The sequence below is a fragment of the Biomphalaria glabrata genome, chromosome 7 (assembly GCF_947242115.1).
Source record: "Biomphalaria glabrata chromosome 7, xgBioGlab47.1, whole genome shotgun sequence".
In the NCBI taxonomy this organism is placed as follows: domain Eukaryota; kingdom Metazoa; phylum Mollusca; class Gastropoda; family Planorbidae; genus Biomphalaria; species Biomphalaria glabrata.
In genome coordinates, this window is record NC_074717.1 from 39,116,450 (window position 1) to 39,142,156 (window position 25,707).

The 25,707-nt window shown below is 37.2% G+C and overlaps 1 protein-coding gene across 2 annotated transcripts in view; it reads left to right on the forward strand.

Moving 5' to 3' along the window:
• The first annotated feature begins 5,746 nt into the window (after positions 1–5,746).
• The window catches only part of LOC106071663 (GTP-binding protein RAD-like), a 91,861-nt gene continuing 71,900 nt past the window's right edge, over positions 5,747–25,707 (forward strand). Inside the window, exons 1-2 of one of the 2 annotated variants that reach the window (XM_056035877.1) lie at positions 5,747–5,761; positions 7,797–7,844. The gene's annotated coding sequence lies outside the window, so the exon portion shown is untranslated. Of the gene's footprint in view, positions 5,762–7,618; positions 7,845–25,707 lie in introns of those variants that run through there. The other variant, XM_056035876.1, reaches the window with a different exon arrangement.

Consider the following 25,707-nt stretch of genomic DNA (forward strand, 5'->3'; position numbering starts at 1 on the left):
TTACATTCTGACCCTTTCGGAAGACGTTTATTGTTTATTGTAGACTCCCCGCCCTTGCTAGCAAGGGGGTCTGGGGGAGTTCGCAGCGTTCCCTAATCGCGGGGCGAAGCCCCGCCGCCGAGCACTATTTCTGGTATTGAAAGCCAACAAAAAGCATATTCTGAGGTATCTACAGTGCATTATCTTGCTATTAAAAAGTTTTATTTCAAAAACCTAATGTGCTAATGTAGACCCTCGCGCGCCGTTCGGCGCATTTTCCGGCAAGCTGTTTCCGCAACTCTTATTTTGCGTAATTCATTTTGTGTGAGAACATGTCCCGCAAAACCTCATGCGACGCTCTGTCACAACCTTACTAAGGATTCGACTCCCAGTTCGGCATATGATTTCTTTGATTTAGACCCGATCTCTATGACTGACTCATAAAATCTGTCTTAGCCATCTTTGTTGAGATACATTTAATGATTTTCAATTTCTTGACTACGCTATTGGAATTACATGCCTGTATTTCGCTTTAGATTTTATATCGAAAAGGAAAGTTTTTTCGTCAAATAATCTGTTGAGGGGTTTTAAACTAAGAAATCTCTGGAGTTTTTTTGTTTAGTTTTTATTCAAAACCCCATTTAGCTACGATGATAGAATTTTGTGACTGTAGTTTGCTTTAAAATAATATTGAAGAGAGAGGTTTTCAACTCTAAACGCTCTGTAGGGGAATTTTAAACTCAAAACCCCTTTGGCTACGCTCATAGAATTTTGAGTGTGTAGTGTGTAATTTGCTTTTTTTATATATTGAAGATGGGGTTTATCGTAAATTTTGGAGGGGGTTTTAAAATCAAAATCTTCCTCAACTGTGCTGTTGGAATTTGGGGATGGTTGTTTGCATTTTTTTTTGTTGTTTTATAGAAGAGGGGGATTTAACTGCAAAAACCTCTGGTAGGGGGTTTAAAATTCAAAACCCCCTATAGGGGGTTTTAAACACAAAGCCCCCTGGTAGAGGGATTTGTATCTCAAAACCCCCGATAGGGTTTTTTTAAATCTCAAAACCCCCTGGTAGGGGGATTTAAACTCAAAACCCCCTGGTAGAGGGTTTTTAACTCAAAACTGCCTCGGCTGTGCTGTGGTAAGCGATGATTTAGCATTAAAATCTCACCTAAAATAAACAAAATGAAAGCAAAAATCAGTCACTTAATTCCGTCCCCCCCTGCGGGGGGGGCGATTTAATTTCGGGGGGGGGTTTGAACCCCAAGAACCCCCCCCCCCTGGCTACGCCCATGAATTAGAAAATAAAGTTGAAAATTATGAATAAAAAATATGTACAACAAAATGAAACGAATGTAACTTAAAAGAAAAATGAATGAGAGAATGTACAGAATTTGTTTACTAAAATTTCACCGACATTTAAGGGGACTAACTCTAGTATGCTTTGAACATTGACATAAATAAATATAGACTGGCCGATTAAAGAGTTTTATGAAACGAAAATTTGTGACTTGCAATTTTCTGTACTTTATTATACAGCATTTATGAGCAGTATAAAAGTTAAGTATTCATATCTATTTCAGCCACACACCTATATATATTGTAAATAAGGAGGCAGTGTAGTTTTGTTTAATCTCTAAGAATGAAGATCATGCAACTTTTCATAATTCGGAAATCCGAATACAATAGATATACATGTTTTCAAGTTACATGAAGTTACTTCCTTCGGCCAGTCTATATCTATATATGTCCATGCCTTTGAAGTAACAACCAGTATATATTTGGAGGGAAGAGAAATTGTGACTTAGCTGTTTAAATACCATTTAATGTTCATGTTTCATTATTTGATTGTTCATATTGGTTCTATTGCTATTTTAGTAAGTCTTTAGTACCTTGAAAAAAAAAAATAAAGAGGCCAGTTGCTCCAAAAATTGGTAAAGCCCAAGAAAAAAGGGTAAAAGCCCAAGGATTCCTAGGATGTAAAAGAACACGACAATTCATGTCAAAGCCAAAATACTGTGGTATCTATGGGAAAGGTAAATTAAAGAACCATAAACTTACAGTTACAGAGTAGATGAATAGGTTTACAGAAACTACAGCTATTGTTGAAAAGAGTAATTTAATATATCATTGATAAATATTGTTTAAAAAGTACAGTTAGGTCTTAATCATGGGCGTAGCCAGGGGGGGGGTTCTTGGGGTTCAAACCCCCCCCCCCCCGAAATGAAATCCCCCCCCCCTGCAGAATTAAGTGACTGATTTTTTCTTTCATTTTGTTTATTTTAGGTGAGATTTTAATACTAAATCATCACTTACCACAGCACAGCCGAGGCAGTTATGAGTTAAAAACCCTCTACCAGGGGGTTTTGAGTTTAAATCCCCCTACCAGGGGGTTTTGAGATTTTAAAAACCCCTATCAGGGGGTTTTGAGATACAAATCCCTCTACCAGGTGGCTTTGAGTTTAAAACCCCCTACAGGGGGTTTTGAATTTTAAACCCCCTACCAGAGGTTTTTGCAGTTAAATTCCCCTCTTCTATAAAACAAAACAAAAAAATGCAAACAACAATCCCCAAATTCCAACAGCACAGTTGAGGAAGATTTTGATTTTAAAACCCCATCCAAAATTTACGATAACCCCATCTTCAATATAAAAAAAGCAAATTACACACTCAAAATTCTATGAGCGTAGCCAAAGGGGTTTTGAGTTTAACCCCCCTCCCCCTTCCAGTTGGGGTTTGAAGCTAAAAAGTACCTCTTCAATATAAAAAAAAGCAAATTACACACTATAAAATCTATGAACGTAGCCAAAGGGGTTTTGAGTTTAAATCCCCCTCCTCCAGATGGCTTTTTCTTTAAAGTTTAAAACCCCTCCAGATGGTTTTGAGTTTAAAATTCCCCTACAGAGCGTTTTGAGTTGGAAACCTCTATCTTCAATATTATTTTAAAGCAAACTACAGTCACCAAATTCTATGATCGTAGCTAAAAGGGGTTTTGAATTAAAAACAAAACAAAACAAAATTTTTAGTTTAAAACCCCTCAACAGATGATTTGACGAAAAAACTTTCTTTTTTTGATATAAAATCTAAAGCGAAATACAGGCATAGTCAAGAGCGTAGTCAAGAAATGTTACAAATTTCTACCAGTGGCTCCATTAATTAAGTGTGAATAGTCTTCTGCCGAAATTGAAAATCATTAAATGTGTCTCAACAAAGATGGCTAAGACAGATTTTAGGAGTCAGTCATAGAGATCGGGTCTAAATTAAAGAAATCATATGTCGAACTGGGAGTCGAATCCTTAGTAAGGTTGTGACAGAGCGTCGCATGAGGTTTTGCGGGACATGTTTTCTGACAAAATGAATTACGCAAAATAAGAGTTGCGGAAACAGCTTGCCGGAAAATGCGCCGAACGGCGCGAGAGGGTTTAAAGTCAGTAAGAATAGCACATTAGGTTTTTGAAATAAAACTTTTTAATAGCAAGATAATGCACTGTAGATACCTCAGAATATGCATTTTGTTGGCTTTCAATACCAGAAATAGTGCTCGGCGGCGGGGCTTCGCCCCGCGTTGTGGGAGCGCTGCGCACTCCCCCAGACCCCCTTGCTGTCAAGGGCGGGTAGTCTACAATAAACAATAAACGTCTTCCGAAAGGGTCAGAATGTAATAAAGATTAATTATGTACACACACACATATATATTTTTTTTTCACGGGGGGGGGGGTGGAGGTCGGGGAATCCCCCCCCAAAACCCTCCCCGAAAAAAAATCCTGGCTACGCCCATGGGTCTTAAACTGATTTGCATTTCGCTTTGCCATTTGATAATTTTATTTGATCGGTAAGAAACCACTTCCTTCCCGCTACCTTTTTTTTCCCCAATGGTTCCGAAGCAGTTCCATTACTATAGTCTTGTGATTTTTTTTTTTTTTTTTTTTAAGATTTTCTTAGGGAGATAACTCATTTTTACTTTAATAGCCAAAGTAAATAACGAATGATCTCTCCTGGTATCGTCTTCGTTCATTAGTTATTACGAGTTAAATATTCGCAAAACAGTCGTCAGATTCATAAGGGAGGAATTGTCTTTTTTTATTTATTTTTTATTTATTTAATTTTCTTCATTTTATTTTGAATGTTTCTCACTTTTCTCTGCACCTTCGTGTCTGAGCTGCTTTCATGAAAACCAAACACGTTGCTGGTACGTTCTATTTGTCTAGGAATCTTGGGCTTATGCCTATTTTCTATTGTCTCTTTTGTGGCCTTTGTTTGCCTCTTTTGTGGCCTTTCTATTGTCTCTTTTGTGGCCTTTCTATTGCCTTATTTGTGGCCTTTCTTTGCCTCTTTTGTGGCCTTTCTTTGCCTCTTTTGTGGCCTTTCTATTGTCTCTTTTGTGGCCTTTCTTTGCCTCTTTTATGGCCTTTCTATTACCTCTTTTGTGGCCTTTCTATTGCCTCTTTTGTGGCATTTCTATTGCTTCTTTTGTGGCCTTTCTATTGCCTCTTTTGTGGCATTTCTTTGCCTCTTTTGTGGCCTTTCTATTATCTCTTTTGTGGCCTTTCTATTGTCTTTTTTGTGGCCTTTCTATTAGTTTTGTATGGAATGTCTGTCCATCCGTCCATACGTCCGTCCCGTTTAGATCTCGTAAACTAGAAAAGATATTGAAAATCATAATATTTTAGACATTCAAAGTTCTGATGCAACGGTTACTTTTTTCCTTTTCTGTAAGTGAAAAATTTAATTTTTAAAATCAACTATGCAAGCAGTTTTTTTCATAAAAATACACCACTTTTACAACTATTCACTATTAATGGTAACAAACACGTGAGGCTCATTAGCAAGGGTTTGATTAATATACCACATTTATATCACATTTATGCAAATGGTTTTAGATTTATTTATTTTTTTTACAATTATATTGCAAAGTTACATAAGTTCTGACATACTAACTATTACATTTACAAAAAATAATTTTATTATTTTTTCAAAGAGAAAAAAAATTACTTAATATGCATATAAGTGGAACGTAATTTAAAACAACAATTAATAAGTAGTTTTTTTATATTATCGCGTGAACTGCAAGGCTGCACCGCAAATGTAAGACACCTAAGAATTATTTTTTTAACGAAAGTTTTTTTTTAAATGAGGCTTTGAATAAGAGATTTACACTATACAAAACAATTAGATTAATTAGATAATCATTATAAGACATCAGTTAGGCCAGGCTCACATCTAGCTTCACCTTCCCTTTCACTTATCCCTTGGTCTGCAGGGCCTTTGGGGCACCACACAAGATCTGTCAACCTTATTTCTCCTTTCTTCTCTGTCATTTGCCTTTGATAGAATTTCATCAATATATTCTTTCGGGAAATATTGAAACCTGCCTTTTTACCTGCCTGGGTGGACTACTTCGGGGGCCAATTTAAAGTTTGTGTTTCCACACAAACTGTCTTTGTAACCTTGTTTTTTTTTTATTTCATTTAATAAAGAGCATTTACACTACAGCCCAGTATATTTATCCAGATGTAGAATCTTAAGCTGAAAACAAGCAAACATGTAAGCGTTAATTGCAGGACAAAAAGTACACATGAGTCCCAAACTGTAAACAGCGTGTTAAAGAGTGAGCGGTGAGTTTGTGTGTGTGTGTGTGAGGCGATAGAGCAAAACACAGCCTAGTCAGGCCAGCGATGAGGTCACATCTTGATAGATGGTTTGATGACTATGTTATCACTGGCTGTGTTGTGGAATCTAATGGTCGACTCTCTGTACACTTGTCATCTTGATTGCTAAAACACAGGTATGGTAGGGGAGAAGAAGCACGTGAGAATGTCTGCAGAGTATTTGCTTATGTAAATACCCTTTCTACGGTGTTTCGTTTTGGTCTTATTAGTTGTTTACCTGTCCTTTCTGCTCAAAAGTATTATTGCACTTTAGATAAGTCTCTATATTGTGATTTTTACATTTAGAATTGAATCTATTTAATAATCTTACAGATAGTAAAATTACTGATAAATTATTAACAAACGAAAATTGATAAAACCGCAGCTGCCTCACGTTCATATACATAGTATCAGGTCGTGGCATGCGCTGTGAAATGTCGTATCTCAAATATTTAAAACAAAAACAAAGCATAAAAATTAAATAATATATATTTGGTCAGTGAATGTTTCTTCATAAGAATTTTAAAAAAAATAGATAATATAACTGTCATCTTATATGATAAACATCATATTCATAATTCATCTCATCTGCATATGGTCCCTTCTGAGGCATAGGCCACAAACCAGCTTCCTCAAAGAGTCTCGGTTCTTGGCGAGTCTCTCCTACTGTCCCCACGTTTTGGAAACCTCCCATTAACAGACTAAATCGGGTCTGACAATTGACTTATGACATTACTAGGCTAACCCTGGCCTGTATAAAGACATAAGAAATGCTGCATGAAGTGTATAGGATTCGGAGAGTTTTACTAATCTTACTATGATGTCAACTGAAACTACAATATCGTGAGATCAGCCGAAGTGGTGGTGAAAACTGACCTTGCAGGCATCTTCGAGTCAAGCGCTGCATTTACCTATTGGTAACATAAGCTATTGATTAGGGTCTCTGCTTGTTTGGGAGCACCAGAACTAAATAGTTCCAGGGATATTTTCAATCATTCTGAAGAAAGAGATATGAAACATTGCCTTTATGTTGAATACAATGGGCCCCATATCCTATATATATATAATAACAGGGTTTTTCCGGCTTCCTGATTTTCCAGGGCCTCCAAGAAATCTCCTGAAATTGCAAAATATACGAAAAAGTCCTGGAAATTTCCTGAAATTATTGAACTCTCCTGAAAACTCATAAAAATCTCCTGCAAAATAGACAAAATTGTCATTTTGGGATGCCAATCGTACGCGCGACAAAAAAAAAGTTATTGTCGGCTTTCATTTTATAAAATATTATGGCAAAGACGAATGTATTTTCTAATATAAAGTCGTAATTTTGACATTATGCTTATCGCTACCCAGACTGGGTAACGCAATAGTTAGGGCCGGCCCTGTCTGATCGAATGGAATGAACAACTATAAATGGAAGCTACACTCCATAAAAAAGATTGAGATCACACATTTTCTTAATCGCTAAATGAAATAACTCTTTTATAGAATGTATGTACTTTGCATTAATGACCTTGGATTTTTTTTTTCAATCAGTATTTCTACTCTACTACTTTGATTTAAGTCTTTCTAGTTTAACTGAGAAGAACTTAAGTTATATTTTTTTAAATAAAGGGAGTAGCTATCAGGGGGCACTCTGGCTACAGCATACGTGAAATGAAGTCAGTAAAGAAACGTAGCGTCAAGTAAGTTAATCATGTCTAAATCTAAATAAATCATTCTTTGAACTCTTTAAAATAAATTACTCAATTATCTCCCCCGAAACGTTACGAATCTATATTTACAAAGAAAAAAGACAATGGCGTTTATTCAAATCCATGTACGATTAATAGGCCAAACACGGCTACTTGTAAATAAGTATCTGTCTTGTTCTTAGACAACCACTATGGAAATGTTCGTTAAATCTGACCACTTCGGTCTTTCATACCATTACAGTTGGCACTAAAAAATGGCTCCCCCAAATCAACTATAGAACTAACTGTACGAAGGAACTGACTATGAGTTACTGGCAGCCACTATACCGGGACCGGGTAAAGCCGGTGCTATAAACACGGGAAGCGGGTGCTTGTGAACACGTGCTGGGTGCTATAAACACCCAGCGGTGGGTGCTATGTGCAGAGCCCTTGCAATTATAGGAATGTGAATATTTCTTTTTTTTTTTTTCCTTCATAGTGAACTAGATATTCTACAAACAGTGACTGCATCAAGACAAAGGAGTAGGTAAGTACTTTCTCAATGGTGATATAGACTAAGGTGCTACCAGCTACCTAATTCAATGTATGTCTAGCAGGCCAGGCTTAGGTCTAGTTCACTTCTTGTTTCACCTAGGGGCTTGCAGTAGATGACGACATCAAAGCAATATGTGTCTTTACGCCTTCTAAGTTTTTCACGGATTTGAATCAATTTATTAAACAAAAATTAATGCTTTAAAATAAAAACAAAGCTTATATTAAGCATAGCTGTATCAATTGGTTTAAATCAGTCATGTCATTAAGTTTGTTATTCAATTAACAATAATAAATCTGTGCGATTAGAGATATTTTACCAATTTTGTTTAACGCAATTTCATGCATTTAGCTTTCTCAGTACGCTATGATCCTATCACTTCCCTGGACCAGTTGAGAAAGGGGTGGAGGAAGAAAGAAAGAGGTATCTGGATGAATATTACCGTGATCGCTTTTAAACTTTATTTATTAAAAAATGAAAAGTTGAACGATCTGGATTCAAACTCGAGGGCTCTAGCCTCCGAAAGCCTCCTCATGTCTACACACTAACCAATGTACTAGAGAAGTGCTTATGAAAATAGAAAGTTTTATAGTTATTTTTTGTTAGTTCCAAACTTTTAAAGCAAAGTATAAAGGAGACTAGTTCAACTTATATCACACCAGTCAAGTACGATTTCTGTCCCTTTTTTGATACCAAACAAATGATTAATTATCAATAGTTAATTAAGTAATTGTTTACTTTTTTAAAATGATTTTCGTTTAGTCAGGTAAAAGAAATAATTGTGCAAAAGTTCAGCTTAATCCGAGATTAGGTGTGGGAGAAATAACGTGTACAATTTTTTTTACCAAACAGACAGACATTGTGAGTTTGATATAACTTTTAATTGACGAAGATCTAATTCTAGTTCCGTTTCTCTTATCGCATTGATGTAAAAAGCTGATGTCCAGTGTCAATGTCTATTTTGTTTCAACCTCTCTAACTTAAGAGTTTTATTTCAGATTGACTTCTGTAAGGCTGTTTAACTTCTGTTTAACTTCTCCGACACATAAGCTGTCATTCTTTCTGGTATTTAATATGCAGTGTTTTGGTTCATGTGTCATGGGCTTTGGCTTGTTGATACTCAAATATTTATAACTAGATCCTGACTTGTGGCTATAACAAATAGAGACGAAAGAAGACCGGGGGGCGGGGGTCAAAATCGATTTAACAACACAGCAGACGTGACCTCAACGTTTATGCCTCGACTCCGTCTCATCCTCTTTGAGACTTTTCGTCCTGCTGCAGTATACCTTCTTCCACATTAAGATGAGAGACTCTCTGTCTTAACAATTGGAGCCAATTAAAAATTAATTTGTATTTCACTTTTAACGGTTTTACCTCCACTCATGTATCTCCGAACCTCATTTTTAATCCACCACCATGTCATATACGTCATTTCCGCTTAACCTTTGAACTGAACTGCATCTGTAAATGGGAGTAGAATGGTTTTCAGCCGGTTTTGAAAATATCAGCATATTTCTAATATAAATCTAGTTTGAAGAAAAAAGTATCGTGAACTATTTTTCTCCTGTGTAAAAAATATAAAATGTTCGCTTTCAAGTGCAATTTTCAAATTCAACTTGGCAATGTTTGGCTACTTCCTCTTCTATTTCAGACGAGTTGATTGAGAAAATCTGGCCATAGTTTATACTAATCAACAGTTGTTAGTTTCCATACTTTAATATTTCTTCTGGTTCAATTCAAACACATCTACGATGTGTTGGTGTCAGTCGGCTTCTATAATCAAAAACTAATTATTTACAATGAAATGTAATCTGTTCTTTGTTTTTTTTATGTACAGTGGAATGTGATTAACATCGTCTGCTTCTTACGCACACACACTCACACACATACATGTAAAACACACATCTATTTATACAACATACAATTCAGTTCAACGCATCATGTTACTTATCAATAATGCTGTTTTTTGTTTTATTTTGTTTTTTATGTTTGTTTGTTTTTTTTATGTTTGTTTGTTTGTTTTTTTTATGTTTGTTTGTTTGTTTGTTTTTTATGTTTGTTTGTTTTTTTTTATGTTTGTTTGTTTGTTTTTTTATGTTTGTTTGTTTGTTTGTTTTTTATGTTTGTTTGTTTTTTTTATGTTTGTTTGTTTGTTTTTTTTATGTTTGTTTGTTTGTTTGTTTTTTATGTTTGTTTGTTTTTTTTTACGTTTGCTTGTTTGTTTGTTTGTTTTTTATGTTTGTTTGTTTTATATGTTTGTTTTATGTTTGTTTTATGTTTGTTTTATGTTTGTTTGTTTGTTTTTTATGTTTGTTTGTTTGTTTTTTATGTTTGTTTGTTTTGTTTTTTGTTTTTTGTTTATTTGTTTTTTATGTTTGTTTTATGTTTGTTTTTTATTTTTGTTTATGTTTGTTTGTTTGTTTGTTTTTTATGTTTGTTTGTTTGTTTGTTTTTATGTTTGTTTTATGTTTGTTTGTTTGTTTGTTTTTTATGGTTGTCTGTTTGTTTGTTTTTATGTTTGTTTGTTTGTTTGTTTTTTATGTTTGTTTGTTTTTTTGTTTGTTTGTTTGTTTTTTATGTTTGTTTGTTAGTTTGTTTTTTATGTTTGTTTGTTTGTTTGTTTTTTATGTTTGTTTTATGTTTGTTTGTTTGTTTGTTTTTTATGGTTGTTTGTTTGTTTGTTTTTTATGTTTGTTTGTTTGTTTGTTTTTTATGTTTGTTTGTTTGTTTTTTTATGTTTGTTTGTTTGTTTTTTATGTTTGTTTGTTTGTTTTTTATGTTTGTTTGTTTGTTTTTTATGTTTGTTTGTTTGTTTTTTATGTTTGTTTGTTTGTTTTTTATGTTTGTTTGTTTGGTTCAACTTGAGACGATGCTTGTAACCGAAATGCTCTCATGTAATATTGGACATTTTCATAAGCTAAACAATGTCAAGGACTCCCCCCAATTGAACTTTGAACTTTGCCAACTAAATAAAAATTGCAAATAGATCTTAAAACATTTGATTCTGCAGTGCTACAATGTCCACAAGAATAAACCTAGAACTTTTTAAAAACATCAACTCATCAACACCTCCTTCATTTTGTACACCCTATACACCAAAAAGCTGGCTATTTATACGTTTCCCGCCATATATGAAAATCTCCAATAAGGGATTGACATTCGATTTAAAAACATTTCAACAGAACATTTCTGTCTAAAAAAAAGCACTTTCTGTATCAGGAGCTAATGATGGCAACATTCCGTTGTAATGATACGATCTTTTGTTTTTTCATATTTCCTGGGCACTAGGTATCATAATGCAAGTTTATAATTGAGGGGGGATAACCGGTGTTACCATAGTTGAAGGTCATAATTAGATCGGTAATTAAATCTTTAACATCTAAATAAGTTATGTGGAAAACAAGGTTTCGTCTTTTGGTATGAGGGGGGAAAGGTCATATAAATATTTTCCTTTTTTTTTCTCTTAATGAAAAACTAGAAAAGTGTTTATGGAAACAAATTAAACACGCTACTAGAGTATATAATATTAACAATATGTTACAATATGTTACTATCCGGTGAACGATTTGTCTGTGAACAATTTGTCGGTGAACGAATTGTCAGTGAACGATTTGTCGTGAATCAATTGTCGGTGAACAAGTTGTCGGTGAGCAAGCTGTCAGTGAGCAAGTTGTCGGTGAGTAAGTTGTCGGTGAGTAAGTTGTCGGTGAGTAAGTTGTCGGTGAGTAAGTTGTCGGTGAGCGATATGTCGGGTGAACGAGTAGTCGGATGAACGAAATGTCGGATGAAGGAATTGTCGGTGGCTGAGTGGATAAGTTTTCCCGGGCTAGAATACTGGGAATTTTTTTTATTTGGGGGTCTTTAGGGCGCCTCTGAGTCCACCTAGCTCTAACGGGTACCTGATATTAGAAAAAAAAAGTGGCCGCATGACACCCTAGATAGCCGTGGGCCACAGAAACTGATTACCTTCACACCATCTGCCTTATAGATCGCAAGGTCTGAAAGGGGAACTTTACTTTTTATAGAGTGCTAATATCCGGTCAAATGGTCATCTTACTGAACACGCAATGTCTGGAGTCTGTGCTACGATCTGGCGGCCGTTTGCCACAATTCAGCAAGGCCCCGAGAAGTGTCAGCCGGATGTTCTTGTCGCCGAAGCAATAGGAATTCGTGTCAGGCGTCTTTCCCGTGGGACTAATTTAGGGGATATTTTGGGTCTGAGGCTGTGGCGAATTGTTGGCTCTTGGGAGACTTGACGTTGATTGCAATAAGGATTATTATTCCGGACAATTTTTTTTTAAAAAGTTCAGACAAAAGAAAATTCGCTACAAGCGATGCTGTCAAATTGATTCATAGGCCAGTTCATGGCTAGCTTACTTAAAAGCTGTAGCAGAAGAAGTAGGACTAAACAGAGGCGTAGCTAATTATCTGGAGCCCCGGGGGCTTGAGATCCTTAGTGACCCCTGCATTTTGACATTTGACATCATAACATGAAATAATGCGTAATATTAATGTAAATAAAACTTTTGGACACTCATTAGGGGGGCCCTCTCAAGTGGGGGCCTGGGGTAATTTTCAAATTGGACCCCCCTCCCACTCCCCCATCCTAGCTGCGCCACTGGAACAAAATGAAAAAAACAATTACCAGTAGGGGACATTGTATACTTGTACCACAAGAACTAGCCCTACAAGGGAAACTTTTTTTTTGTATTAAAAGACTTCTCTTGAAAGATGTTTTCGAGCAGACATAAAATAAATAATTAGTAGACGAAATAGTGGATCCATTAGAATAGATGAATTAAGAAGTGGGGAAGTTGTGGTGAATTGAAAATGTTGTTTTACACGACGGATACTATTCGTTGATCTGTAGCTTCAGGCAGCTAGTACAACGAAACCGTCGGTTTTTTTTTTTTCTCAATACAGAACTTGAAAAATAACGTGAACAAAACGTGGACAAAGCTGGTACAAAATTTGTACAAAACTTCTCTTCAGACGAAACAAAATTTAATTTTGATGAACAGTATAGACACAGCTTGTAACTTCAATGTTTTCAGAAACTCTGACACGTGAAATGATAAATTTAAACAAGATACAACTCAATCTATAAATACACATCTTTTCTGTCAATGGTGACGGAAATGTATATTCACGTTCACCTATTCTATTGAACCGTTCGGACACAAAGCAAGATTTGTCGACTCTGTCTTTCTCTTATGCCTTAAAAAGAACCTCTTACAATGGCAGGCCCGTCCATTCTTCTATGTTTACATATTTAGATGTAATTTAAACCAACAAAGAACACGTGTGATTTAGGCTTCTTGATTTCAACTTTGAATCTTTAATCATATTGAAGGGAACACTAATACTCCGATATCGCTTACGTTCTCTGTAAACAGACACATCTTTCTTGAATGCATTCTCAAGTATCTATTGTCCGTTAATTCTGTCTCCTAGCTAATCCTGGTAAAGTTTTTAATCTTCCGTCACGTCACTAAAGAAATTCCCGATTATCAATAACCTCTACGCGCCAACCTATTGTATCACTACATTGTGCAGGACTTCTTTTTTCTTTTTTTTTTTTTTGTATTAAGCCCTCGGAAGAATCGTGTTTTGGACTAAAATTAATTGAAATTCGAATTAAAATAATAATAATAGTAATAATAATAATAATAGTAAAAATAATAAAACAGCGTTACCATAAAAACACATAATGTCCACCATTAAACAGCTCCTTAGGCCTCACTCCCTGTTACATTAACGGGTTAAAGCCGGGAATCTACGTCAATACCTGGACACACTCGTGATTTCCTGAAGATCAAAGAGATAGTTCTCCACACCTGCATGTTGTTTGTCCTGGGTTTGTATCGCAAAGAATGAGAGAAAATCTAATCTAAAATTTTACCTGAACAGAAGAGCTGCGCTTATTAGAGTTTAAAAAGGCGATATTCCGTTTTGTCGATAGACGCGAAAAATTCTGATATTGAAATTTGTGATCGTGTTTGATGTACCACGTGGTCTTCAACAAAAGGTACCTGAAAATGAGAAAATGTGAAACAATGTGAACCAAAAATACTTTTTTTTATTATTATTATTAAACTAGTCGACCGGCCACTGCAACCTATGCGACCGCAGTGGGCATCGCACATTCATTGGACCCGCGCTAATTCTAGGTGTATAAATTTTTAATTAAACCATTGTATAACTTATAACATATTTCCAGCGGCCTCCTGTCAATTTACCAGGAGCTCCTGAAAATCTCCTGAAATTGCAAAATATACGAAAAAGTTCTGGAAATATCCGGAAATTATTAAAATCTTTAGAAAACGCATACGAATCTCCTGAAATATATAGATCTAGACAAAAATTGTCCTTTTGGGGTGTCATTCAATAAGGAAAATGCCATAAAAAACGGCATTATCCCGAAATTTTGGAATCTGGTGAAAGAAGCTTCTTGCGCCTCAAACTAATAAAGAATTACTTTAGTTCAACAATTCTCGTAGATAGATTGAAACATTTGATAATTCTTGCTATTGAGCGGGATCTATGTAGGAAATAGAATTTTTATTATTATGTACTGTATGACTTCGTTACACGCAAGGCTTGTAATAAAAAAAAAGTTCGTGGGATAACTCTATCCGCAGAATTAAAAGAGGGTTCTTTCCTTTACTTCTTCTCGTCCAAAATCTTGAGTGAAGAAGAGACTTATATATATATAGATAGATTATAGACAATATAATTTCTTATTTAGACAGTTTCATTTCAGCCATATTGAAAGACATTACCACTGGGACAGCTTGAATATTTAGACAGTTTCATTTCAGCCATATTGAAAGACATTACCACTGGGACAGCTTGAATATTTAGGCAGTTTCAATTCAGCCATATTAAAAGACATTACCACTGGGACAACTTTAAATATTTAGGCAGTTTCATTTCAGCCATATTGAAAGACATTACCACTGGGACAACTTTAAATATTTAGACAGTTTCATTTCAGCCATATTGAAAGACATTACCACTGGGACAACTTTAAATATTTAGACAGTTTCATTTCAGCCATATTGAAAGACATTACCACTGGGACAACTTTAAATATTTAGGCAGTTTCATTTCAGCCTTATTGAAAGACATTACCACTGGGACAACTTTAAATATTTAGACAGTTTCATTTCAGCCATATTGAAAGACATTACCACTGGGACAACTTTAAATATTTAGACAGTTTCATTTCAGCCATATTGAAAGACATTACCACTGGGACAACTTGAATATTTAGGCAGTTTCAATTCAGCCATATTGAAAGACATTACCACTGGGACAGCTTGAATATTTAGGCAGTTTTAATTCAGCCATATTGAAAGACATTACCACTGGGACAGCTTGAATATTTAGGCAGTTTCAATTCAGCCATATTGAAAGACATTACCACTGGGACAGCTTGAATATTTAGGCAGTTTCAATTCAGCCATATTGAAAGACATTACCACTGGGACAGCTTGAATATTTAGGCAGTTTCAATTCAGCCATATTGAAAGACATTACCACTGGGACAGCTTGAATATTTAGGCAGTTTCAATTCAGCCATATTGAAAGACATTACCACTGGGACAGCTTGAATATTTAGGCAGTTTCAATTCAGCCATATTAAAAGACATTACCACTAGGACAACTTTAAATATTTAGGCAGTTTCATTTCAGCCATATTGAAAGACATTACCACTGGGACAGCTTGAATATTTAGGCAGTTTCATTTCAGCCATATTGAAAGACATTACCACTGGGACAACTTTAAATATTTAGGCAGTTTCATTTCAGCCATATTGAAAGACATTACCACTGGGACAGCTTGAATATTTAGGCAGTTTCATTTCAGCCATATTGAAAGACATTACCACTGGGACAACTTTAAATATTTAGGCAGTTTCATTTCAGCCCTATTGAAAGACATTACCACTGAGACGACTTTAAATATTTAGGCAGATTCCTTTCATCCTATTAAAAGACATTACCACTTGGACAACTTTAAATATTTAGGCAGTTTCATTTCAGCCATATTGAAAGACATTACCACTGGGAGGAATGAGTTTTTGTGGTGTAGAGAGTACGAGATGTTGCATTCAGTTGAATGGTCAAACATCGGAAGGAAGAAGTCCATTCATTTAAATACCTAGGGTCAAACATTGAAAGAAGTTCATTCATTTAAATACCTAGAGTCAAACCTTGAAAGAAGTTCATTCATTGAAATACCTTTGAGTCAAACATAATAAAGGATGGAGTATCACTCAGAGATTTGAAAAGAAATACATGTTTGAACTTGGGACCTACGGATGTGGAAATTGTGGGAAGTGTGGATTAGTCTCATCAGCTTCTAAGTAAACTTAAAACTGCATTCTTGGTGGGGATACTGTCTTACAAATAAACGGAAACGTCTCGGAATTTATCGGAAAGTTTTTCACGACATTCATTTCTACCTCGGAAAATAATATTTTCGGATGACGTCACGCGGTACATTCAGAAGCACTTTAAAAAAAACAAAATTTCTTGACCACATTTCCGCTAGGGAATCAATGCGTTCATAGGAAAACAAAAACTTCCGCATGGAATTATCTTCCATCAGGATAATTTTTTTTTTCCAGACACTCCCCCAAACGGAGATCTTCCTCTTCCAATTAGATCTACTATCTTCTAAACAGGAGGCGGCGACCTTAATGAGTTAAAGAGTCACGTAATGGCGTGGGAGAAACATTTCGCAATATCCGAATGTCGTAGTGACACTAGTTAAGTCACGTGACTTCCAATCGATTTTATTTTTCTTCTTCCGCGCTCAGCACTTCGTCAATTATTAGCAGAAGTTAACAACCACGTGACCATCCATTTCTGTTGTGTCGGAGCCACGATATCCTTGTACATTATTGCCAAATCTAGTCACCTTTACATGTATGACCCAAAGGCTAGGTCTTTCGTTGTAATGTTTATACATCGGTTATCTCCGGAAATGTTGGGGACACCAATCATTGGAGCCGACAGAATGATAGATTAATAATCTTATCTTATCTTATAAAATACAGACGTTACTTCTAAAAAGAAGATGATTACGTCCTACGTGTGTTCCTAGGTCAATCTAGTCATGCATATTAACCAATGACTTAAATTCTGCCAAGTCACTGGTTTTCCTGGCTGGCTCAGGCAACCCATTCCATGCTCTAATAGCAGTCAGAGAAGGATTATTTGTACGAATTTGTCCTAGCATATGGAACGAGGAATGTGCCTTTATCTTTGTGTATTTTTGAGTATTTTATTAAATTGTGTTTTCTGTATTTGAAGATTATGGTTCAGTGTTTTATGTATAATTGCTACTTTACTTTTGAGTCTTCTCTCCTGAAGGCTTTCTAAATTTAGTGATTCTGCTAAAGGTGTTACTCTAGTCAAATGTGAATATTCGTTTGTTATGAATCTCACTGCTCTATTTTGTGTCTATTACTCTATTACAGTTTCTTAATGTTTTCTTGAGTTGAGGGGTAAATGTTCTAATCTACTATATATAGTTACGGTTACATCACATCTGCTGGCTCCTCTCTACTTCCTTTAGCCCGCTGTTTCTACGTCACCACAAAGTTCAGAATTCGATCGGCTTCAATGAATCAACTAATAGGACTAGGCTCACATTCTATTAATATAAAATAAATAAAGGGGCATAACTTCTTTTCCAATTTCATAGAAAAGAATAGATCAACCCGAGGATTTACTTCGGAAATGTATAATGCAACATTTGAAGGGAACAACTGCCTTTTTGTTTTTATTGTCACTCGTAGAAATAGAATGTACATATTCTATAGTGTGTACACTGATATTAACTTAACTTAACATTTTTATTGAAGTACTATTTTCACAAAAAAGGTGACATAATTGTTCCATAATTTCCTTGACTAGAGCGCGTAGGAATACACCAGACGGCAATAATTGTAAGGGATTGTGGTACGGTGAAATGTCAATGGTTATAGCTTTTTTTTTCTATGATGTCAATAAATGTAAACAGCAGATCTAGACGACGTAAAACCACCGCCTTTTCAGTGAATAGCCCACTAAGTGATCGATTGACTCGAGAACCCTTTGTGGCGATTATTTGTACTTTTCCCCTTTTAGTCCATTGGAGAAGCGAATTTTAATCTGATCAAACTATTCATCATCAAACTTTGAACCAGGTCATGTAAGCTCATTAGGCAAACAAAAAGACACACAAATAAACATAAACATGCCTAAATTGTAACATTCATTTCTATTTCACGGGTTTAGGACAAAAATATTTTCTCCAATAGCCACATTTCAGATCCGACTTGAACATGTTTAGCAAGCCGTAAAAGGCGTTCGTTATCTTCTGTTGTCGAAATGTGCATTATCTCCCCCCTGAAATTACTACAAGGAGGGCGCGAACGTGGCCTGAAAGAAATCTGGCTAATTCATTTCGCTTCACGTCTGCCTTGTTTTTTAGACTTGCCAGTTTTGATTGTCTTTCTGAAGTATCTCTTCAATGTTTTTTCTCCCATTTTTTGTTTTCTTTATCACTAGAATGTCTGAGTTTCCTCTACGATTTCTAGAATTTTCTTTTTCTACCTTAATTACTGTTTCCAATTTGTGATGAAACGTCATAACACCGACACACACACTCACGCACACACACAAACACACATTTTCCACCATTAAGCATGTAATAAGCTGAAATGTACAAGTGATGTGCTGTTTTGTCGTTTTGTTCGTCTTTCTCATTTGTCATCACATTTAGATAGATAGATAGATAGATAGATAGATAGATAGATAGATAGATAGATAGATAGATAGATAGTTAGACAGACATACAGACAGACAGATAGATGGATAGACAGATAGATGGATAGACAGAAGCTGAAATGTACAAGTGATGTGCTGTTTGTCGTTTTGTTCATCTTTCTTATTTGTCATCACATTTAGATAGATAGATAGATAGATAGATAGATAGATAGATAGATAGATAGATAGATAGATAGATAGATAGATAGACAGACAGACAGACAGACAGATAGATAGATAGATAGATAGATAGATAGATAGATAGATAGATAGATAGATAGATCACATTTAGATAGATAGATAGATAGATAGATAGATAGATAGATAGATAGATAGACAGACAGACAGACAGACAGACAGACAGACAGATAGATAGATAGATAGATAGATAGATAGATAGATAGATAGATAGATAGATAGACAGACAGACAGACAGACAGACAGACAGGCAGGCAGGCAGGCAGAAGACAGACAGACAGACAGACAGACAGACAGACAGATAGATAGATAGATAGATAGATAGATAGATAGATAGATAGATAGATAGATAGATAGATAGATAGATATTGTCGGTGTAAATAATTTAAATTATAATTTGGAAAAGAAACTATCAAACAAAATGGCTACCAATCATTTTTAACATTTTTTGTTTGTGTGATGATAAAAATCGATCCCTGCATACAATTGTTACAAGAACTATTAACTACTAACGGCTTCAATAAATTAACTTGTACCCAACCGCGTGTTCCACAGAGAAACTATCCGAACATGGGTGACAGGTGGCGCCACTGTGTCAACATGCGCAAAAAGTAGGTCAGCCTTTGTACTCTCTTGTGAAATCACACCAATCTCTGGACCATCCACTCACACATTGTATGCGAGTTGGCATGCAATATTTCCTTGCACAAAACCCTGTGCGCTAAAGACGCCTGTACTGTGTAAAAACAAACCTTTCTGATATGATCAATAAACGCATCCTTTTCTGTATAAAATATTCACATTGGTAACGTCAACTGTGACCGAATCATTCAGAGGCAAAGGTTGGCATTACCATTCATATTGTGGCCAGCTTTCACGCACTCGTGGTCTAGAAATAGACTCTAGCTCTAAGAAAGCTGATTATTACTTTTTTTTTATTTCTAGTGCTACGGTAAACCTGCACGCCAAGTGCTATAGTGCATAAAAAAAGTTCCCCTTTCAGACGCTGCGATCATAGGGGCAGATGATGTTAAGTTCATCTGTTTCTTTGTCTTTGGCCAACGGTTAACGAGCAGGGTGTCATGTGGCCAGCACGACGACCAACCGCCTTTACTTTCCCCAACTTAAGTCAGGTACCCTTTAGAGTTGGCTGGACTTAGGGACGCACTAAAAAGTCTCGAAATTTAAAATCCCAGTCTCCACTTAGATTCGAACCAATAACCTTAGGATCGGAATCCAAGCGCTTAATCACTCAGCCACCTCCCCCCGGTATAGTACATAGCCCCATCCAATTTGCTCCCTTTATTTTCTGTATCTGAGCCTGTAACATAACCGTTGAACATGTTTAAAAGAATCAGAAATAAGTCGGAAAAATGAAAATATTTGATTTCACTTTTTCAAACATTTCTTAAGAATTAAACATTATCAAGTCCTTGACCTAACTTCAGGGAAAGGATTCAAACCAAGGACCATCAAAACGACAGTCCGAAGCATATATCTCACGACCAGGAATTCGTTTGTCATAAATGAAGATTATTACTAATTAGTATTAAAGAGTTGGCAACGCATTTAATCATAACAGTTTTGTTGTGCTTTCAAAATTATATAGAAATATATATTACAAAAACATAAATTCTACATCAGCTTCGCAGCTTATCCTATTAACTTAGCATGAGAGAAAGATAAACATACGTGAGATAAACTAAATATTATTTTGAGGAAGATATCCGAGTAGGCTAAAATGAATGTGTCATCCGCTGACATGTTTTGAACGCTAGGTGCTATCTGATAAAATCTAATAATAATTTTTAACCCTTGTCATTTTCAGAGTTATTTTTTTTTTTACAAAATTCTTAATACATTTCCACTACCGCTGTTGCCTAAAGGCAGACAACTTTATCTTTTAGAGGGTTATGAGTTAATATAGTGAGAAGGGATAACAAATGGTTTGACATGTTTTGGATGTTCCTTCAGAGTTGGAGATTAACTATATCCCAGCCCAAAGTACCTGCAGGGCTGGGTATGAACCCTGGACCATCGAACGACAGTCCAGTGCGCATGCCTCACGACCAGGCAGCCAGTAAAGTTGTTTTACCATGCTCACATCTGCAGTATTTTAAGTTTCAACAGCTCAGCCTGGTTAGCCAGTCTGAACATTAAAAAATGTTAAAAACTTTATACAACTCTAAATGTAGTAAGGTCATTTGCCACAAGCAAACCCCATTGGGACAACTCATCGAGACAACAAAATCACAAAAAGGCTAAAATCACAAGCAGACACAAGAACTCGTTTGTTCCCTGGTAATCAAATCATTGATTGAATCCAACTTTCTGATGTGCACTTAACAAGTAATGTATATGTGAAACTGTAGCATGAACGTATATTATTATGTTTCATTTGCTATCGTTTTTATGTTTTGTTATATGTAATACATAATTGTAAGACGAATTCCCTGAAGGACAATGAAGATATATTATCATTTTGTTATTATTCCTCTTCTTATTATTATATGGCTCCTTTTGTCTCGAAAGGCAATGGATGCGCCCAAATGAGTCACTGGTTTTGGCTTAATCTTGAGACGGGGCAGAATCTGGTGTGGCTAATCAAGCCAATTCTAGAACGGCAGACTTTGCCACAATTCGTACATGTGTATGCCTCTGATTTAGGGCTAGCAGACAGGGCAGCTTTCTTTTTATCCCTCTTGATTAAAGCCGCTTCAATTCTTTTGTTCTCAGCAAGGGTTGTCCCAGCACGCACAGTCTGTCTCCATGCACTCCGGTCTTTGGCTATGTTTTCCCACTTACTTTCGCTGATGCCTGAGGCTCTCATGTCTCGCTTGCAGACATCTCTATATGTTAGTCTTGGGCGGCCCTTGGGTCTGACTCCTTCCACAAGCTCAGCATATAAGATATCTTTCGGGATTCTGCCATCTGGCATGCGGGTGACATGTCCGAGCCAGCGTAATCTTCTCTGTGTCAGGAGAGCATACATGCTGTTCATATTGGCCAATCTTAAAACTTCCTGATTGGAGACATGGTCCCTCCAAGAGATGCCCATTATGCGTCTCAGGCAGCGCAAGTGGAAACTATTCAATCTGTGCTCTTGGTACATGTATGTTGACCAGCTCTCACTGCCATAAAGGAGAGTGCTCACAACACAGGCGTTGTAGATTAGGATTTTGGTCGCTGTGGTCAATTTACCATTTTCCCAGACGCGCTTGGAGAGTTTTGCCAATGCTGTGGTAGCTTTTCCTATCCTTTTTGTCAGCTCGATGTCTAAGTCTAGGTTACTGACAATTGTTGAACCCAAGTAGGTAAATTCCTGCACCACTGAAAGGGTGTGGTTCCCAATTTGTATTATAGGTATTTCTGCGACGTCTTGTGCCAGGATTTCGGTCTTGGAGAGACTTATAGTAAGGCTAAACTCTTGACAAGCAGCTGCTAAGGCGTTCACTAGCTTCTGTAGACCTCCTTGTGAGTGAGATACGAGTGCTGCGTCATCGGCAAACAGCAGCTCCCTTATCAAGATACGACGCCTTTTCTTTTTGGCTTTAAGACGTGCCAGGTTAAAGAGCCTTCCATCGGATCTGCTATGGATGTATATTCCGTCTTCCAGGGATTTAAAAGCACTGGATAGTACGACTGAGAAGAAGATGCCAAATAGTGTAGGGGCCAGTACACATCCTTGTTTGACACCGCTCTTAATGGAGAATGGCCTGGAGGAAGAACTTTCAAACTGAACGGTGCCCTGCATATTTTCGTGAAAAGCTGACACTAGTTTTCTTAACTTATTTGGGCAGCCGATTCTCTCTAGTACAGCAAACAGACCGCTTCTGCTAACAAGGTCAAATGCCTTGGTCAAATCAATAAATGCTATGAAGAGGGGCTGCTTTTGTTCTCTGCTCTTCTCCTGTAGCTGCCGAAGAGAGAAAACCATATCTGTTGTAGATCTACCTGCCCTAAAGCCACACTGCGACTCTGGATAAACACGATCTGCCAGGATCTGTAATCGCTTTAGTAATACTCTAGTAAAAGCCTTTCCGACTATGCTAAGCAGTGAGATGCCTCTGTAATTGTTACAATCAGAGCGGTCGCCTTTATTTTTATAAATTGTAACAATGTTGGAGTCTTTCAATTCCTGGGGGACCATTCCATGTTCCCAGCACAAGCTTAGCAGTTCATGGAGTGGTTTGATTAGGGCATGTTTTCCAGCCTGAATTACTTCAGCAGGAATGCCATCTCCTCCGGGTGTTTTCCCATGTGCAAGCATGTCAATGGCAATGCTCAGCTCCTTTACTGAGGGCGTTTCGTCTAATTCCTTCAAAACTGGAAGTGATGGGAAGTTGGAAACAGCATTTGGTGAGATGGCGTTTTCAATCTGGTAGAGTTCTGCATAGTGTTCAACCCATCGTTCCATTTGCAGCGCACGATCGCTGATGATTGAGCCATCTTTTGACTTGAGCGGAGCACACTTGCTGGTGTGAGGTCCAAAGGCTTTTCTCATGCCCTTATATAGTCCTCTTATGTTACCACAGTCGGCACAAGATTGAATATCTTCGCATAGCTCCTGCCAGTATTTGTTAGCACATTGTCTCGCTACTCTTTGGGCATTGTTACGTGCAGCTCTGAGCCTTTTTAAGTTGCTAGGGGTGGGATCCTTCTTGTAGATTATCATGGCTGCTCTCTTGTTCGTAGTGGCAGTTTCCATTTCTGGTAGACTAGCTTCAAACCAGTCTTCGCTTTTCTTGGTTTTGTTTCCAAAGACCAGTGATGATGTTTGGTAGATTGTATCACGCATAAACGTCCAGCTTTTTTCTACCTCAGTCACAGAGAAGTTTTTAAAAGCTTCCTCTAATTTGTTCTCAAATTCGGTGCAAAGATCAGGATTTTTTGTGCTAGTAGTATTCAGGCGTGATTTTCTTTTTCCCTGTGATGTGTGGATCTTAGTTGGCAGCAGTCTTGTCCGGCAGGACACTAAAGTATGATCAGTATCACAATCCGCGCTTTGGTAGCTACGTGTCAGCAGTATATTTCCAATGTCCTTTTTTCGTGTCAGTATCATATCCAGCTGGTGCCAGTGCCCAGACCTAGGGTGCCTCCATGAGACACAGTGCTGTGGTTTTGTTCTGAAGTATGTGTTGGTAATGCAGAGCTTATGGTATGTGCAAAATTCAAGCAGTCTTTGTCCGTTCTCATTCATCTTTCCGATTCCGAAAAGCCCAAGACAGTCTGGCCAGGTAGTGTGATCTGATCCTACTCTGGCATTGAAGTCACCTAGAAGGATCATATGTTCTTTTTGAGGAATGTTTGCAATGGCTTCTTTAAGGTCTTCATAGAACTTGTCTTTGTCCTCCTGAAGCGAGCTTAGTGTGGGGGCATAGGCACTAATTAGAGTGACTTTTCCAGATGATGTCATCATACTTATGCTTAGTAGCCGTTCCGAGCCACCAACTGGAGGGACTATCATGGGAAGAAGACTGTTCTTGACAGCAAAGCCCACACCATGTATTCGAGTCTCATCCTGTGCTTTCCCTTTCCAAAAGAAAGTGTAGTCAGTCTCGCGGAGAATGCCGTTTTCGGCCAGTCGGGTTTCTTGCAGGGCTGCAATGTCGATATGTAGCCTTTTTAGCTCGTTGTTTATAACTGCCGTCTTCCTTGCATCGTCGATCTGCCTTAGATCATCAGTGAGACCAGGACACATTGTTCTGACATTCCAAGTGGCCAGTCGCATGACAGGGATTTTCTTTTTCAGTTTAATTTTTCTTCTTTTGTTGCTTGGTGCAAGTTTCCAGCCTACTTGTCGTTTTAAACTAAGCTCAAAGCACCCATTAGAGCAGGCAGGCTGTGGCGGATCAGCACCTAACTGACTGGGGGCTGCCCAGGTTGAGGCGGGCGGTAGCTGATCAATGAGGCGCGAAGACCTCTCCCACCGTCAGAGACAACCCGTGGCGTCCATACATTACGCCAATCAAGTTGGACTTATAACCCGTAACTGTTGTCTCCCGTGTTGTTTTAGCCGCTTTGCAGCAGCACCAGAGTTTCCTCTCCAGGGCGCATTCCTGGGCCTTGGATAAAGGGGTCATGGGTGGCCCATGCGTCATGATCCCTCTCTCGACCTTGCTAATGTGATCCAAAGGAATGCATCGCATTACATTTGGCACCAACTCGGTTGCAGAAGCTGCCGGAGGGAATTTCGCAGCTGATACTCCCAACGCCTAAGGGGCTTCACTCCTGATTTCTCCTCGAGGTTGTCTCCTGAAGCCTTAGTACCGCAAGGCAGCGGGGGTTTGAAGTCAGAGTTACCCTCTCCTAGATGAACTGCCTTACTAGGCTGACGAGCTCCATCTATTATATATGTAATATGTTGGTCAAAAATGAGTTTACATAAGCCACATAAAATACAGAAATTTTCTTATATCTTCGGACTCGAAGACAATAGTTTATATTCTATTGTTTTAGGAATTCTTGTGCCGTCCTTGAAATAATATGATAATAAGATAATAAGATAATAGTCAGTGATGCCCCAATTACTGCGGGCCATATCTGGCGAGGTGCTATACGACACGTCAAAATATTTGCCAGTTGTGTATCAATAAAGCCGCAAAGACATAGTGTGGCGACCCGTAACTCGCATGTAGGTAACATGCAAACACATATGGCCCACGGGTTGAGGAGGTTGGCCACCACTGTACATAATGAGCAAAAAAAAAAATTAAAGAGGAATAGAGGAATACTTCAAGGTCAAGAATGTTAAAAAAAAAAAAAAGCCTGTTTCTGAGTTTCTCTGTTACACTAAAACACAAAAATAATAATAAAAAAAAAAAAAAGAACT